At 46.8% G+C, this 18,168-nt stretch overlaps 1 protein-coding gene and 1 pseudogene across 5 annotated transcripts in view; one reads left to right on the top strand and one right to left on the bottom strand.

Moving 5' to 3' along the window:
• CCDC9B (coiled-coil domain containing 9B) overlaps nt 1–18,168 on the top strand; it is a 324,503-nt gene that overhangs the window by 18,450 nt on the left and 287,885 nt on the right. The window lies entirely within an intron of this gene.
• On the bottom strand, nt 8,923–9,041 carry LOC134981751 (5S ribosomal RNA; annotated as a pseudogene).

Raw genomic sequence — 18,168 nt, 5'->3', positions numbered from 1 at the left:
ACATTCTGCGGCTGGACTGCCGCATCCTAAATCGGTAAAAGCTCATTCCGTGAGGAAGGTGGGCTCTTCTTGGGCGGCTGCCCGAGGGGTCTCGGCCTTGCAACTTTGCCGAGCAGCTACTTGGTCGGGGTGAAACACTTTTGCAAGGTTCTACAAGTTTGACACCCTGGCTGAGGAGGACCTAGAGTTCCCTCATTCGGTGCTGCAGAGTCATCTGCACTCTCCCGCCCGTTTGGGAGCTTTGGTATAATCCCCATGGTCCTTACGGAGTCCCGTCATCCACTTAGGACGTTAGAGAAAATAAGATTTTACTCACCGGTAAATCTATTTCTCGTAGTCCGTAGTGGATGCTGGGCGCCCATCCCAAGTGCCGATTTGTCTGCAATACTTGTATATAGTTATTATTTAACTAAAAGGGTTATTGTTGAGAGCCATCAGTTGAGAGGCTCAGTTGTATTCATACTGTTAACTGGGTTTAATATCACGAGTTGTACGGTGTGATTGGTGTGGCTGGTATGAGTCTTACCTGGGATTCAAAATCCTTTCCTTATTGTGTCAGCTCTTCCGGGCACAGTATCCTAACTGAGGTCTGGAGGAGGGTCATAGTGGGAGGAGCCAGTGCACACCAGGTAGTCCTAAAGCTTTCTTTAGTTGTGCCCAGTCTCCTGCGGAGCCGCTATTCCCCATGGTCCTTACGGAGTCCCAGCATACACTACGGACTACGAGAAATAGATTTACCTGTGAGTAAAATGTTATTTTCTCTTACGTCCTAGAGGATGCTGGGGACTCCGTAAGGACCATGTGGTATTGACAGGCTCCGCAGGAGACATGGGCACTATATTAGTATGGGTGTTCACTGGCTCTTCCCTCTATGCCCCTCCTCCAGACCTCAGTTAGATTTTGTGCCCAGAGCAGAAAGGGTGCATTACAGAGGAGCTCTCCAGAGTTTCTCTAAATAAAGAATTTTGTTAGATTTTTTTATTTTCAGGGAGCACTGCTGGCAACAGGCTCCCTGCATCGTGGGACTGAGGAGAGAGAAGCAGACCTACTTAAATGCTAGGCTCTGCTTCTTAGGCTACTGGACACCATTGGCTCCAGAGGGAGTCTGAACGCTGGTCTCACCCCGCAGTGCGTCCCGGAGCCGCGCCGCCGTCCTCCTCGCAGAGCCAGAAGATAGAAGCTGGGTGAGTATAAGAAGAAAAGAAGACTTCAAGGCGGCAGAAGACTTCAGATCTTCACGCCATTGCTCCCACACAATTGGTTCCAATGACTCGTTCCTAGGCATGATTCTGGACACGGAACAAAAGAGGGTTTTTCTCCCATTGGAAAAAGCCCAGGATCTCCAGAACATGGTCAGAGACCTGCTAAAACCAAAAAGAGTGTCTGTTCATCAATGCACTCGAGTTCTGGGAAAAATGGTGACAGCCTACGAGGCCATTCCTTTCGGCAGGTTTCATGTGAGGAGTTTTCAGTGGGACCTTCTGGACAAGTGGTCCAGGTCTCATCTACAAATACATCCGAAAATAACCCTGTCCCCCAGGGCCAGGGTGTCTCTCCTGTGGTGGCTGCAGAGTGCTCACCTTCTAGAGGGTCGCAGGTTCGGCATTCAAGACTGGATTCTGGTGACCACGGACGCGAGCCTCCGAGGATGGGGAGCAGTCACACAAGGAAGAAATTTTCAAGGAATATGGTCAAGCCAGGAGGCTTGTCTACACATCAACATACTGGAATTGAGGGCCATATACAACGGCCTACGACAAGCGGAGAATCTTCTTCGGGGACTCCCGGTTCTGATTCAATCAGACAACGTCACAGTCGTGGCTCATGTAAACCGCCAAGGCGGGACAAGGAGCAGAGTGGCGATGGCGGAAGCCACCAGGATTCTTCACTGGGCGGAAAATCACGTAAGCGCTCTGTCAGCTGTCTTCATTCCGGGAGTCTACAACTGGGAAGCACACTTCATCAGCAGACACTATCTCCATCCAGGAGAGTGGGGACTTCATCAAGAAGTTTTTCAAGAGATAACAAGTCCTTGGGGAATTCCTCAAACAGACATGATGGCGTCACGCCTCAACAAAAAGCTTCGGAGGTATTGTGCCAGGTCACGGGACCCTCAGGCAGTAGCAGTAGACGCCCAAGTGACACCATGGGTGTTTCGGTCGGTCTATGTGTTTCCTCCTCTTCCTCTCATCTCAAAAATATTGAGACTCATAAGACAAAAGAGAGTGCAGGCAATACTCCTTGTCCCAGATTGACCTCGAAGGGCCTGGTACTCAGATCTTCAGGAAATGCTCACAGAAGATCCGTGGCCTCTTCTCCTCAGGGAGGACCTGTTACAGCAGGGGCCATGTGTGTTTTCAGTACATACCGCGGTTATGTTTGACGGCATGGCGGTTGAGCACCGTATCCTAGCTGAGAAAGGTATTCCGGAGGAAGTCATCCCTACTCTGCTAAAGGCTAGGAAGGAGGTGACGGCAAAGCATTATCACCGTATCTGGAGGAAGTATGTATCTTGGTGTGAAGCCAAGAATGCTCCTACGAAAGAGTTCCATCTGGGCCGGTTTCTCCACTTTCTACAAACAGGAGTGGATATGGGCCTGAAGTTGGGCTCCATTAAGGTACAGATTTCTGCCCTATCTATCTTCTTTCAGAGGGAATTGGCTTCTCTCCCAGAAGTCCAGATGTTTGTGAAGGGAGTGCTGCACATCCAGTCCCCCTTTGTACCCCCAGTGGCACCGTGTGACCTTAACGTGGTCTTAAATTTCTGAAGTCTCACTGGTTTGAACCTTTTCAAACAGTTGAATTAAAATTTCTCACGTGGAAGGTGGTCATGTTATTGGCCTTTGCATCGGCAAGGCGGGTGTCCGAATTGTCGGCCTTGTCCCACAAGAGCCCCTATTTGATTTTCCATGTGGATAGAGCTGAGTTGAGGACGCGTCCTCAGTTTTTGCCTAAGGTGGTTTCTTCATTTCATATGAACCAACCTATTGTGGTGCCTGTGACTACGGGGGACTGGGAGGACTCCAAGTCCCTGGATGTAGTCAGGGCCTTAAAGATTTATGTAGCCAGGACGGCTAGGGTTAGGAAAACAGAGGCTCTGTTTGTCCTGTATGCAGCCAACAAGGTTGGCGCTCCTGCTTCTAAGCCGACTATTGCTCGCTGGATCTGTAACACGATTCAGCAGGCTCATTCAACGGCTGGATTGTCGTTACCAAATTCCGTGAAGGCCCATTCCACTAGGAAGGTGGGCTCTTCTTGGGCAGCTGCCCGAGGCGTCTCGCCATTACAGCTTTGCCGAGCAGCAACTTGGTCGGGTTCAAACACTTTTTTGCAAAATTTTACAAGTTTGATACCCTGGCTGAGGGAGGACCTTGCGTTTGCTCAGTCGGTGCTGCAGGGTCAACCGCACTCTCCAGCCCGGTTTGGAGCTTTGGTATAAACCCCATGGTCCTTACGGAGTCCCCAGCATCCTCTAGGACGTAAGAGAAAATAAGATTTTAAACCTACCGGTAAATCTTTTTCTCGTAGTCCGTAGAGGATGCTGGGCGCCCGTCCCAGTGCGGACTAAATCTGCAAGACTTGTATATAGTTTTTGCTTTCATAAGGGTTATGTTGCAGTTGGAATTAGTCTTTGACTGATACTGTTTTTTTGTTCATACTGTTGACTGGTTGTGTATATTCCAGGTTATATGGTATGATTGGTGTGGGCTGGTATGAATCTTGCCCTTAGATTAACAAAATCCTTTCCTCCTATTGTCCATCACCTCTGGGCACAGTTTTCTAACTGAGGTCTGGAGGAGGGGCATAGAGGGAGGAGCCAGTGCACACCCATACTAAAAGTTCTTTATAGTGCCCATGTCTCCTGCGGAGCCTGTCTATACCCCATGGTCCTTACGGAGTCTCCAGCATCCTCTACGGACTAGGAGAAAAAGATTTACTGGTAAACTTAAAATCTTATTTTTTTATTTTTTTTTTTTTTTCTAGTCCAGTTTAGTCTTATTGTCTGACTAAAATAATTATCTGCATTGTCACTGACTGTGTGTGCCTGTGTTTGCTGTGTGGATTTCACTGAGTGTATCCCAGCTATAGCTATCACTGTATTCTGTCCCCTTGTGGACTAGGTGCGAGTGCTACGCAGTATTTACAATTAAGTGTATTCTACTGTGCATTTCAGTCACCTCATACCGCATTTATTCTGTTTGTGTCCTATATTTACAGGTTGAGTATCCCTTATCCAAGATGCTTGGGACCAGAGGTATTTTGAATATCGGATTTTTCCGTATTTTAGTATAATTGCATACCATAATGAGATATCACGGCGATGGGACCTAAGTCTAAGCACAGAATGCATTTATGTTTCATATACACCTTATTCACACAACCTGAAGGTAATTTTAGCCAATATTTTAATAACTTTGTGCATTAAACAAAGTGTGTGTACATTCACACAATTTGTTTCATATCCACACAGCCTGAAGTTCATTTAATACAATATTTTTAATAACTTTGTGAATTAAACAAAGTTTGTGTACATTGAGCCATCAGAAAACAAAGGTTCCACTATCTCACTCTCCCTGAAAAAATTCCGTATTTCGGAATATTTGGATACGGGATACTCAACCTGTACTATCACATAAATAGGGAATTTATTTGCAGGTATTGTATTTGTCTGGTTGTATCGTATGGCTCTATGGTTACATTCGCTATAATGTCTACCACTACCTTGGGCGGCGTTCTCATCTACAATTAATACGCTTGTGACACACCTTGCGCCCCCTATGGGACCTCCTGTGCCATTGCAGCTACAAATTGTCCCTGTGGTAAATCCACCCTGGGCGGATACTGTCTACCCAGATAAAACAATTGAATCAATCTTTGGTTAGACCAGTGGTTTCCAAACTTTTTGAAATCGCGGCACCCTAGAATATCAGAATTTTTTTCACGGCACCCCTAGGCCAAAAATTTATTTTTGAGAAATTTAGAAAGAAATATTACATTAAGTAGATTGCGTTTATATGTCATCCTTAGGGTCAGTTGTGTGGTGAGGGACAATATTTGCTTCTGTTTGGCCACATATTTTATGACTGGCAGCCACCAGCACTGGTTTTGCCTATTATATTGACCATGAATAATTTGAATTGGTCCTGGACCACCAACCCAGGGCACCCCTGCAAGTGTCCCGAGGCACCCCAGGGAGCCACGGCACACAGTTTGGGAACCTCTGGGTTAGACAAAAATCTACTCCATGTCCGTCTGGGGTCAAGGGGTCATCTAAGCGGGCCGCTTCCTCCTCACAATCCACTAATATCTCAGATGATTCTTGTGATGAGGATGGGGAGTATACTGATCCGTCAGACACTGATACGGTTGCTTCTGACGAGGAACCTACAACTCAGGTTGATGTCCCTGACCTAGTGGAGGCTATTAAGCTGATTCTACAAATCGATGATGATGTAGATCCCACTACTGCGTCTAAAAAACCTGATACGTTTAAATGTCAGAAGATAGCTAAAGTAGTCTTACCGCATTCTGACTATTTAGTAAACATACATCAGGAACCCTGGTCTTCAGGAAAGAAATTCTCTGTCTATAAAGATGCTAGCTCGTTATCCTCTCCCTGCTGAGTTATGTAGCAAGTGGGGAAAATTCACCGCTGGTCGATTCCCATGTCACCTGTCTTGTGGTGTCATCTACTCTGCCTATCACCACTGTCACCTCACTGAAGGAACAGACAGATAAGCGTGTGGAGGGATGCCTGAAGTCTATTTACTCCCTTACAGGTGCGGTACATAGACCCATTATAGCAACCTCCTGGGCTGCAAAAGGAATTAAAGCATGGGTTTATGCAATAGAGGAAGAGCTGCCTCAGGATATCTCTGACACTGCCAGACAATATCTGTCTCGTATTACCACCGCCTCACAATATATTCAGGAGGCGTCCTCTGAGGCAGGTGTAATGGCGGCCAAGGCGTCGACTAAGTCCATCCTGGCTCTCCAAATTCTGTGGTTGAGGTCATGGAAGGTGGACCTGGATTCCAAGAAGACCTTGGAGGTACTCCCTTTTAAGGTAGACTGCCTATTTGGGGAAGATCTGAATAAGATTGTGTCTGACTTAGCGGCTGCTAAGACTGCGTGTCTCCCGAATACTACTGCTGCACAGAAGGCAAAGAGTACCACCTTTCGTTCATTTAGACCTCAAGGGAAAGCAAAACGTTAGGCATACCCGAGACAAGCTTGTGCTCCCAAAACCACTAAGCCCACAGCAAAACAATCCTGGGCCGCCCGTCAGCCTGCTTCCAAACAAGACAAGCATGCTGCATGACTGGGCGGGCCTCCCCTTGGGTGATCCCAGGGTGGGAAGCAGACTTCTGCAGTTCACCCAGGTCTGGTTAAAGACCACCTCAGACGCATGGGTGCGAGAAGTCGTCTTTCATGGGTACGCAGTCTCTTTCAAGGACGTTCCGCTCACCAGTTCTGCGCGGCAGTTATGCCTTCGGACCTGTTGAAGGCACAAGCTTTACACCTGGTTGTGCGTTCCCTCCTGGACACGAGTGGTGGGGCTGGTACCCCTGTCCCAGAGAGCTGGAGGATACTACTCGACCCTGTTTCTAGTCCCGAAACCCAATAGGTTTTTCTCTGACGTCCTAGTGGATGCTGGGAACTCCGTAAGGACCCTGGGGAATAGCGGCTTCGCAGGAGACTGGGCACAAAAGTAAAGCTTTAGGACTACCTGGTGTGCACTGGCTACTCCCCCTATGACCCTCCTCCAAGCCCCAGTTAGATTTTTGTGCCCGGCCGAGAAGGGTGCACACTAGGGGCTCTCCTGAGCTTCTTAGTGAAAGTTTAGTTTTAGGTTTTTTATTTTCAGTGAGACCTGCTGGCAACAGGCTCACTGCATCGAGGGACTAAGGGGAGAAGGAGCGAACTCACCTGCGTGCAGAGTGGATTGGGCTTCTTAGGCTACTGGACACCATTAGCTCCAGAGGGATTGAACACAGGCCCAGCCTCGGAGCTCGGTCCCAGAGCCGCGCCGCCGGCCCCCTTACAGAGCCAGAAGCAAGAAGAGGTCCGGAAAAATCGGCGGCAGAAGACATCCTGTCTTCACCAAGGTAGCGCACAGCACTGCAGCTGTGCGCCATTGCTCCTCAGCACACTTCACACTTCGTTCACTGAGGGTGCAGGGCGCTAGGGGGGGGCGCCCTGAGCAGCAATAAAAACACCTTGGCTGGCGAAAATACATCACATATAGCCCCCAGGGCTATATGGATGAATTTTAACCCCTGCCAGATTCCACAGAAAAACGGGAGAAAAGGCCGCCGAGAAGGGGGCGGCGCCTATCTCCTCAGCACACTGGCGCCATTTTCTCTCAGAGCTCCGTTGGAGGGAAGCTCCCTGGCTCTCCCCTGCAGTTACTACACTACAGAAAGGGGTTAAAAAGAGAGGGGGGCACTAATTAGGCGCAGTATAACAATACAGCAGCTATAAGGGGAAAAACACTTATATAAGGATATATATATATATATATATATATATATATATATATATATATATATATATATATATATATATATATATATATATATATATATATATATATATATATATATGGAAAAATGGAGAGATAGGGTTCGGCGCTCAGTGTTGTTAAAAAAATGGTAAATTTAAAAGCCAAAAAATATATACATGTATAAAATTTATAAAAAAGTTTTTTAATATATATGAGAGTAAAACAAGTTCTTTTGAAAAAAAGCATAAAAAGCATAAAAACGTACAACCATAAAAATCAGGACCAAGTATTAAAAGGATAAGGAGTTTAACTTAACTCAAAAGCAGCAAGGGATTAGTGCAGGAAACCCAACGCGTTTCGTCTCATCAGACTTCTTCAAAGGGTAGGGACATAATGAGCTTTCCTGTCTATTTATAGCCAGAGTAGCTGGTAAAGGGGTTGTGACATCACAGATCGTCACATGATGCAATTAGATATTGTAGGTTTGTTTAAACTACTTTTAGTGTAATACAATCATATAACATAGATAGTCAGAGCAGAGTCAGTGGTTGTAGAGTGCAAATAACGGGTATATAATACTCAATAGTCCATGGAAATAGTAAAAAACGATATATTAGTGGCATTTCCGCCACACTTCCGGTTACGGGTGCCGCGGCTTCGTCACTTCCGCCCCACTTCCGGTCCTCGATTGCGCATGCGCCCGCGGCGTCTCCCGGCTGTCAGGTTGTTTTCTGTGTTCCTATCCCCGGCGGGCGTCACAGTGTACGTGAAGGTTCTGTCTCTCAGGACCTGTGTGGCGGCGGCCATCTTTGTTGTGATTTAGTCTATTAGATTTGTATAGTCTGGCGGCCATTTTATAGAAGTTCCTTTCGTGTCCAGTTATTTTCCTGTTGCTTCCGTGTCCATGGCAACGGAACCATAAATACAAAGAAAATAGATGGTAATCTCAGGCAACGGATTTTTGCAGAACATTCAAGACTTTGCATATATTTCTTATGTTTTATATATATATGTATGAGCATCAGTAATAAAAATATATAAATAAATAAATAAATAAAGTGCTGGAGCAGTATTAAGTATAATAAATATATATAAATATATAAATACTGTGTCATCGGACCTCAGTATAACCAGTGCAAAGCGCAATATGTAAATATGGATAAATAACAGTGAGTTTTTTAAGGAAAAGGGGGGGGGGGGGGAGAGTGAGTTTTGAAAAAAGGGGGGGGGGGAGTTCGGGCCAGGGGGGGGGGGGGGTGGGGGGGGGGAAGAGGAGGGGTAATTCATATTTAAAAGTGACAGAGGCAAGTGCGGATTAAATTATTAAGAAAAAGTGTGTGGAGTGCAGGGTTAACGGTGTTGAGTTTTTAAAGGTGTGCATATTTAGTTGGTATTGAACTGACATCATTTATTTGATATTACAGTACCCAATCTTCCCAGGTAGTCCCCTTCCCTGGTACTGATCAGGCCCAAACACTGCTTAGCTTCCAAGATCGGACGAGATTGGGCGTACCAGTGTGGTTTGACTGTATGCGAAATGAGACATCATACTACCACGTGATTTATTACTTTATTTTTAATATTTAAAGTATCTGGTGAGCTGTATATAGATCGTGAAGTGAAGAAAGGGAAGGAGAAAAAGGGGGGGGGGGGGGGGGAGGAAATAGAGTCTTTCCGGGATACTGCACCTCATAAGAATGGTGCAATCTCGTATCCCTCATTCAGGCCAGCTGGATGTAGAGTCTGCAACTGGAAAATCCAGTACATTTCCCGTCTGGACAATTTGTTCCCGAGGTCTCCTCCTCTCTCGCCCAAGCAAACGTGTTCGATCGCCTTAAACGTAAGGTCCTCCGGGTCGGAGTTATGTTTACATGCGAAATGTCGAGAGACTGCATGGCTGACCACCTTATTCTTTATATTTCTTATATGTTCTTGAATCCGGATTTTAAGGGGTCTTTTTGTCTTTCCTATATACTTCATTTTGCAGGTGCACTCCAAGAGGTAAATCACAGATGATGTGTTGCAGTTCATAAAGTCCTTTATAATGTATTCATTCTTGTCCTCTGTATCGCTAAAAGTTTTCCTGTTCCGATGCAGGTATTTACATATATTGCACTTCCCACATTTATACGACCCCTTACATCTCAACATAGGGGTGTTGCGAGTGGATTTTTCCCTCCGCATGCTGGGTGCAAGGAGGTCTTTGAGGTTTTTAGATTTTTTAAAAATTAGTTCTGGTTTGGGCGGTAAGATTTCTTTGAGCACTGGGTCCATTAGAAGAATTCCCCAATGGGCTTTAAGGGAGTCTCTAATCACTTACTCATGTTGACTAAATGTAGTAATGAAGGCGATTCTTTCCTTCGTTTCTTCCTTGGTTTTATATGTTAGTAGCTTTTCCCTATCCAAACCTCTTGTTTTCTCCAGTGCTTCATCTAAAAGTGGCTTCGGGTAACTCTTCTCTTCGAATCTCTTCCTGTATATCTCCAATTGATCTTCACAGTCTTTTGCACTGGTGCAGTTTCGTTTGATTCTTGAGAACTGGGAGGCCGGGATGTTATTCTTCCACCTTTCTAGATGATTGCTATGGTAGTGTAGATAACTGTTCATATCTACTTTCTTAATGAAGTTCTTGGTGGTAACTCTTCCATTTTCCCCAGTTAGAACTAGATCCAAGTATTCAACGGATCTATCATTGGTTGTTGAGGTGAAGGCAAGGTTCAAATCGTTATCTCCCAAAGTCCTTAAAAATTCATTAAAAGCTTCCGGTGTGCCATCCCAGATAATTAAAATATCATCGATGTAACGTTTATAAAATACCACATTCTCCTTAAAAGCACTTAAGGTGTAGACATGTTTTCTCTCCCAACATCCCATAAAAAGATTCGCAAAGCTCGGGGCAAATGTCGTACCCATCGCTGTGCCGCAGCATTGTAGATAAAACTGGTTTAAGAATTTAAAATAATTGTGGCTCAGGATAAAATACATAATATCACATATAAAATTTCTGTGAGTGCTGGTCAATGATGGATCGCTGTCTAAGAATTCCCTGCATGCGGCTATGCCTTTAGAGTGTTCAATGCATGTGTACAGGGATTGCACGTCCACTGTTGCCCAAATGTAAGTATCCTTCCATTGTACTGTTTTCAATAGGTTGAGCACTGATGTCGTATCTTTCAAGAAGGATGGGAGATCTTTCACATAGTTCTTCAGGAAGATATCGACGTATTCCGATAAATTTGCAGTTAGTGAGCCTATGCCTGCCACTATTGGACGGCCAGGTGGATTACTCAAAGACTTATGTATTTTCGGCAGAAAATAAAAAGTGGGGGTAATTGGATTAGACTGCATAAGATACTGGTATTCCTCTTTGGTTATCACGTTGTTTCTTAATCCCTGTACAAGTAATGTCCTCAGGTCTTCCACCAGGACTTCTTTTGGGTCGCTTTGAAGCACTGTGTATGATTTTGTATCTCCCAATAGTCTTAGTGCCTCCTTTGTATAAGCATCAAGGTCCATGATTACTAATCCACCCCCTTTGTCAGCCTGTTTTATAACCAGGTTGTTGTTCTTCTGTAGTTTTTTCAAGGCTTCACATTCACGGTTTTTCATGTTCCTTTCCTTTACCGGTTTCAGTTCTGTGTCGCATAAATCTTTCTTTACCAGTTCATAAAACATGCTGATATTATTACCTTTCGATTCCAAAGGGTAATACTTGGAAGTTGGTTTCAACCCAGATCTTGAGTGGTCTGCATAGTTGCTTAAGATCGCATCTTCTTTCCTTAGGAAATGTCTTTTGAGGGTAAGTTTTCTTATAAATTTATTCAGATCGATGAAGGTCTCAAATTTATTGTGTCCACTTGTAGGTGCGAATGATAGTCCTCTACTTAGTAGTGTTACCTCTGGTTTAGTTAGTGTGTGTTTGGATAGGTTAAAGATGCCTTTATTTGTTGGTTCAACTAATATAGATTCCTTCTCTTCTGTTCTCTTCCTCCTACCGCCCCGTTTGCCTCTTCTTCTAAAAACCTTTTCTTCATGGGTGATGCTTGTTTGCTGTCCTCTGTCACCATGTTTCTTACCATATCTTTTGTTCGTGCTCCCGTTCTTACCGATAAAAAATCCTGGTCGCCTGTTGAATCCCTTCTTTGTAAAGCTGAGAATCTGTTGGTTGTTTTTATATACGTATTTGTTGGAGAGTCCGTACTCATATTACTGGATATTCTTCCTCTATTGGGGACCGTTCTCCATTTATATCTTCCCGTTGTACTTTGTTGATGGTCTGGTCCCTTGAATCTGCTCCAATTCTTAGTTAGGCCTTTGTCATAATCATTCTTGTCCCGTATAAACTTCTTTTCTTTTCCTTTAATGACCTCCCCTTCTACATGTTCCAATTTCTTGTTAAGTACTTTTTCGTTGATTACATAATCCTCCTTATCCTTAAAACAAAGCATTTCAGTTTCTTTTGCTTTAATCTCAGTCTCTAGTTCCACCAGGACGTTCTTCTTCTTCCTGATGAGCAGTCTCATTAAATCTATGGAACATTTATGTAAAATGGAGTCCCACTCCTCTGTGAACTGTGTGTCCATATTCCCAAAGGTAGGTTGTTTTAAAAGTCTCAAACCTCTGGGTACCCTGTTAACTGTCACGTAATGTTCCAGTCCCTTTATGTCCCACCAGGTTTTAACTTCTTTGACGAGGAGTTTCTCAATTCCCCAAAATAGATCGTCTAGGTCCCGTGTAGGTGTGGGATCGTTAACTGTTTTACTCTCATTAAAGATTCTTTGGCATAGATCATTCCTCTTAGTTGTGCGATCATTATTTCCAAACATTCTAGTTTGTATCGACATGTATGAGGAGGAAAATGAGGTGGAGGCGGAGCAATTGCCTGTAACAGAGATGTCACCCCCTAGGGAGTCGATGAGCTTATGGAAGGAATTATGTGACAGTGTCAGCTCTTTACAAAAGATTGATGACATGAGACAGCCGGCGACTCAGCCTGTGCCTGTCCAGGTGTCTCAAAAGCCATCTGGGGCTCTAAAACGCCCGTTACCGCAGATGGCAGATACAGACGCCGACACGGATACTGACTCCAGTGTCGACGATTAAGAGACGAATGTGACTTCCAGTAGGGCCACACGTTACATGATTGAGGCTATGGAAAATGTTTTTACACATTTCTGATAATACCAGTACCACTAAAAAGGGTATTATGTTGGGTGAGAAAAAACTGCCTGTAGTTTTTCCTGCATCTGAGGAATTAAATGAAGTGTGTGATGATGCGTGGGTTTCCCCCGATAAAAACTGTTAATTCCTAAAAAGTTATTAGCATCATACCCCTTCCCGCCAGAGGATAGGGCACGTTGGGAAACACCCCTTAGGGTGAATAAAGCGCTCACACGCTTGTCTAAACAGGTGGCACTACCGTCCCCGGATACGGCTGCCCTTAAGGAACCTGCTGACAGAAAGCAGTAAAATATCCTAAAATGTATATACACTCACACGGGTGTGATACTGCGACCAGCAATCGCCTCAGCCTGGATGTGCAGTGCTGGGGTGGCTTGGTCGGATTCCCTGACTGACAATATTGATACCCTAGATAGGGACAGTATATTACTAACTATAGAGCATTTAAAAGATGCATTTCTATATATGCGTGATGCACAGAGGGATATTTGCCGACTGGCATCGAGAGTAAGTGCGCTGTCCATTTCTGCCAGAAGAGGGTTATGGACAAGACCGTGGTCAGGTGAGGCTGATTCCAAAAGGCATATGGAAGTATCGCCTTATAAAAGGGAGGAGTTATTTGGGGTAGGTCTAACAGACCTGGTGGCCACGACAACGGCTGGAAAATCCACATTTTTACCCCAGGTAGCTTCTCAACCTAAGAAGACGCCGTATTATCAGGCGCAGTCCTTTCGGCCCCATAAGGGCAAGCGGGCAAAAGGCGCCTCATTTCTGCCCCGTGGCAGAGGGAGAGGAAAAAGGCTGCAGCAAACAGCCAATTCCCAGGAACAAAAGCCCTCTCCCGCCTCCGCAAAGTCCTCAGCATGACGCTGGGGCTTTACAAGCGGTCTCAGGCACGGTGGGGGCCCGTCTCAAGAAATTCGAGAAGTCTCCCCCTCGCCGTTTCATAAAGCCTGCTTTACCGACGTCTCCCTCAGACAGGGAGACAGTATTGCAAGCCATTCACAGGCTGTATTCCCAGCAGGTGATAATCAAGGTACCTTTCCTGCAACAGGGAAAGGGGTACTATTCCACACTATTTGTGGTACCGAAGCCGGACGGCTCGGTGAGACCAATTTTAAACCTAAAATCCTTGAACACTTACATACAAAGGTTCAAATTCAAGATGGAGTCACTCAGAGCAGTGATTGCAAACCTGGAAGAAGGGGACTATATGGTCTCTCTGGACATCAAAGATGCTTACCTACATGTCCCAATTTACCCTTCTCCAAGGGTACCTCAGGTTTGTGGTACAGAACTGTCACTATCAGTTTCAGACGCTGCCGTTTGGATTGTCCACGGCACTCCGGGTCTTTACCAAGGTAATGGCCGAAATGATGATACTCCTTCGAAAGAAGGGAGTTTTAGTTATCCCTTACTTGGACGATCTCCTGATAAGGGCAAGATCCAGGGAACAGTTGGAAGTCGGGGTAGCACTATCTCAGATAGTGCTGCGGCAGCACGGTTGGATTCTCAATATTCCAAAATCGCAGCTGATCCCGACGACACGCCTTCTATTCCTAGGGATGATCCTGGACACAGTCCAGAAAAAGGTGTTTTCTCCCGGAGGAGAAAGCCAGGGAGTTATCCGAACTAGTCAGAAACCTCCTAAAACCAGGCCAAGTATCAGTGCACAAGGGTCCTGGGAAAAATGGTGGCTTCCTACGAAGCAATTCCATTCGGCAGATTCCACGCAAGAACTTTCCAGTGGGACCTGCTGGACAAATGGTCCGGATCGCATCTTCAGATGCATCAGCGGATAACCCTGTCACCAAAGACAAGGGTGTCTCTCCTGTGGTGGTTGCAGAGTGCTCATCTTCTAGAGGGCCGCAGATTCGGCATTCAGGACTGGGTCCTGGTGACCACGGATGCCAGCCTGCGAGGCTGGGGAGCAGTCACACAGGGAAGAAATTTCCAGGGCTTGTGGTCAAGCCTGGAGACATCACTTCACATAAATGTTTTGGAGCTAAGGGCCATTTACAATGCCCTAAGCCAAGCAAGACCTCTGCTTCAAGGTCAGCCGGTGCTGATCCAGTCGGACAACATCACGGCAGTCGCCCACGTAAACGGACATGGCGGCACAAGAAGCAGGAGGGCAATGGCAGAAGCTGCAAGGATTTTTCGCTGGGCGGAAATCATGTGATAGCACTGTCAGCAGTGTTCATTCCGGGAGTGGACAACTGGGAAGCAGACTTCCTCAGCAGGCACGACCTCCACCCGGGAGAGTGGGGACTTCACCCAGAAGTCTTCCACATGATTGTAAACCATTGGGAAAAACCAAAGGTGGACATGATGGCGTCCCGCCTAAACAAAAAATTGGACGGGTATTGCGCCAGGTCAAGGGACCCTCAGGCAATAGCTGTGGACGCTCTGGTAACACCGTGGGTGTACCAGTCAGTGTATGTGTTCCCTCCTCTTCCTCTCATACCAAAAGTACTGAGAATTATAAGACGGAGGGGAGTAAGAACTATACTCGTGGCTCCGGATTGGCCAAGAAGGACTTGGTACCCGGAACTTCAAGAGATGCTCACGGAGGACCCGTGGCCTCTACCTCTAAGAAGGGACCTGCTCCAGCAAGGACCCTGTCTATTCCAAGACTTACCGCGGCTGCGTTTGACGGCAGGGCGGTTGAACGCCGGATCCTGAAGGAAAAAGGCATTCCGGATGAAGTCATCCCTACCCTGGTCAAGCCAGGAAGGATGTAACCGCAAAGCATTATCACCGCATTTGGCGAAAATATGTTGCGTGGTGCGAGGCCAGTAAGGCCCCGATGGAGGAATTTCAACTAGGTCGATTCCTGCATTTCCTGTAAACAGGAGTGTCACTATCTGTTTCAGACGCTGCCGTTTGGATTGTCCACGGCACTCCGGGTCTTTACCAAGGTAATGGCCGAAATGATGATACTCCTTCGAAAGAAGGGAGTTTTAGTTATCCCTTACTTGGACGATCTCCTGATAAGGGCAAGATCCAGGGAACAGTTGGAAGTCGGGGTAGCACTATCTCAGATAGTGCTGCGGCAGCACGGTTGGATTCTCAATATTCCAAAATCGCAGCTGATCCCGACGACACGCCTTCTATTCCTAGGGATGATCCTGGACACAGTCCAGAAAAAGGTGTTTTCTCCCGGAGGAGAAAGCCAGGGAGTTATCCGAACTAGTCAGAAACCTCCTAAAACCAGGCCAAGTGTCAGTGCATCAGTGCACAAGGGTCCTGGGAAAAATGGTGGCTTCCTACGAAGCAATTCCATTCGGCAGATTCCACGCAGTTGACGTGGCTCGTCAACTGGAAAAAGTCCTCACTGGTCCCTGCTCGGAGCATGGTGCACCTGGGGACACTGCTGGACACCCACAGCTAAAGACTGTTTCGGTCTCCAGAGAAAGTACTGCAACTGCAGGACCCTCTCTTGCCCAAGAGTGTTAATACACTCGGCGATGCAAGTACTAAGCCTCATGGTGTCTGCGTTCGACATGGCAGAATACGCTAAATTTCATTCCCGCCCTCTACAGAGGTTAATCCTTTCCAAGTGGGATAGCCTGCCTCATCGGATCAGTTCTCAAATGATCTCCTTGACTCCGAAGGTTCGTCTGAGCTGGTGGCTACAGGACCAGCAGTTGAGCAGGGGCCATCCCTTCTGGATCCCCAACTGGGTCCTACTGACGTCAGTCTGAGGGGATGGGGCACGGTGCTGGAGCAACACTCTCTCCAGGGTCGGTGGACCAAGGAGGAATCTCTCCTCCCGATTTAAACATTCTGGAATTGCGGGCAGTGTTCAGTGCGTTGACTCTTGCCCTGCCTCTGATACAGAACAGGCCTGTTCAAGTACAATTCGAAAACGCCATCACAGTGGCTTACATAAACCATCAAGGCATCATTCGAAGCCGCATGGCAATGATGGAAGTGTCAAAAATCCTTTGTTGGGCGGAACAACATCTTCCAGCAATATCGGCAGTGTTCATTCTGGGTGTCCTCAACTGGGAAGCGGACTTCCTCAGTCTCCAGGACGTGCATGCCGGAGAGTGGCGTCTTCATCCGGAAGTCTTTCAACTCCTAGTGAACAGGTGGGGCCTACCAGATGTTGACCTGATGACGTCTCAACACAATCACAAAGTTCCGGTCTTCGGATCAAGGACCAGGCATCCTCAAGCAGCATTCGTGGAAGCACTAGCTATTCCATGGTACTTTCGGCTGCCTTACTGTACCCTCCAGTGTCACTCCTGCCCAGGGTCCTGCGGAAGTTCAAGCAAGAAGGAAGAATACTACTTCTAGTCGCTCCAGCGTGGCCCAGACGGCATTGGTTCTCACACTTGCAGGGTCTATCGATCGAGCGTTCTCTTCTACTTCCTCAGCAACCAGACCTCCTCATACAGGGACCTTGTCTCTACCCAGAACTGGCTTTGATGGCATGGCTTCACTCCTAAGGGCAAAAGGATTTTCTGAGGCAGTCATCCAAACTATGTGGAAGGCCTGCAAACCGGCATCTGCCCAGATCTATTAGAGTCTGGAATTCTTATTTTACCTGGTGTGCTGCAGTGATCGCGCTGAGGCCAAAAAAAAAGTGGGTCCCAGCACTTTTAAAAATTGGGGTCCTACCGGTCCTTTTCTGGGTCCCATCGGAATGAAGGTTTTTATTAATCTTGTTGCAAGGTGGTGGGATGGGGGTGACAGTGCTGCTGGGCTGTATAGCATGCAGGACACCCTGCACCAGAGCTGTAACTAGACATTTTGGTGCCCCTTGGCAGAAAGTGAATCGGTTCTCAATCTCACAGAACCTTAAGTATAGGCAGTGTGCGCCGAAGGCGCGCGCAAAAAATTAGGGGCATGGCTTAATGGAGAAGGGGCGTGGCCACATAATAGTACCAATTCACATTATACCACACAGTAGTGCCGCTTATACACATTGCACCAGGTAGAACCTCCTATACACACTGCACCAGGTAGAGCACGTTATACATATTGCTCCAGGTACAGCACGTTAGTAGCGCCAGGCAGAGCACATTATTAGTGCCAGGCAGAGCACGTTATATACTTAGCGCCAGGCAGAGCATATTATACATATTGCACCAGGTAGCTGACAATATGCACATTGCAGTAGGTAGTGCACGTTACACACACTGTGCCAGGTAGAGCACGTTACACACACTGAGCCAGTCAGAGCACGTTGTACACACCGCGCCAGGCAGAGCACGTTGTACACACCGCGCCAGGCAGAGCACGTTGTACACACCGCGCCAGGCAGAGCACGTTGTACACACCGCGCCAGGCAGAGCACGTTGTACACACCGCGCCAGGCAGAGCACGTTGTACACACCGCGCCAGGCAGAGCACGTTGTACACACCGCGCCAGGCAGAGCACGTTGTACACACCGCGCCAGGCAGAGCACGTTGTACACACCGCGCCAGGCAGAGGGGCAGAGATATAGGGGTGTGAGGAGGTAACACTG

The sequence above is a fragment of the Pseudophryne corroboree genome, chromosome 12, assembly GCF_028390025.1.
Source record: "Pseudophryne corroboree isolate aPseCor3 chromosome 12, aPseCor3.hap2, whole genome shotgun sequence".
Taxonomy (NCBI): Eukaryota; Metazoa; Chordata; class Amphibia; order Anura; family Myobatrachidae; genus Pseudophryne; species Pseudophryne corroboree.
The sequence above is the reverse complement of the archived record's forward strand: the minus strand, read 5'-3'. Positions and strand labels throughout refer to the sequence as shown.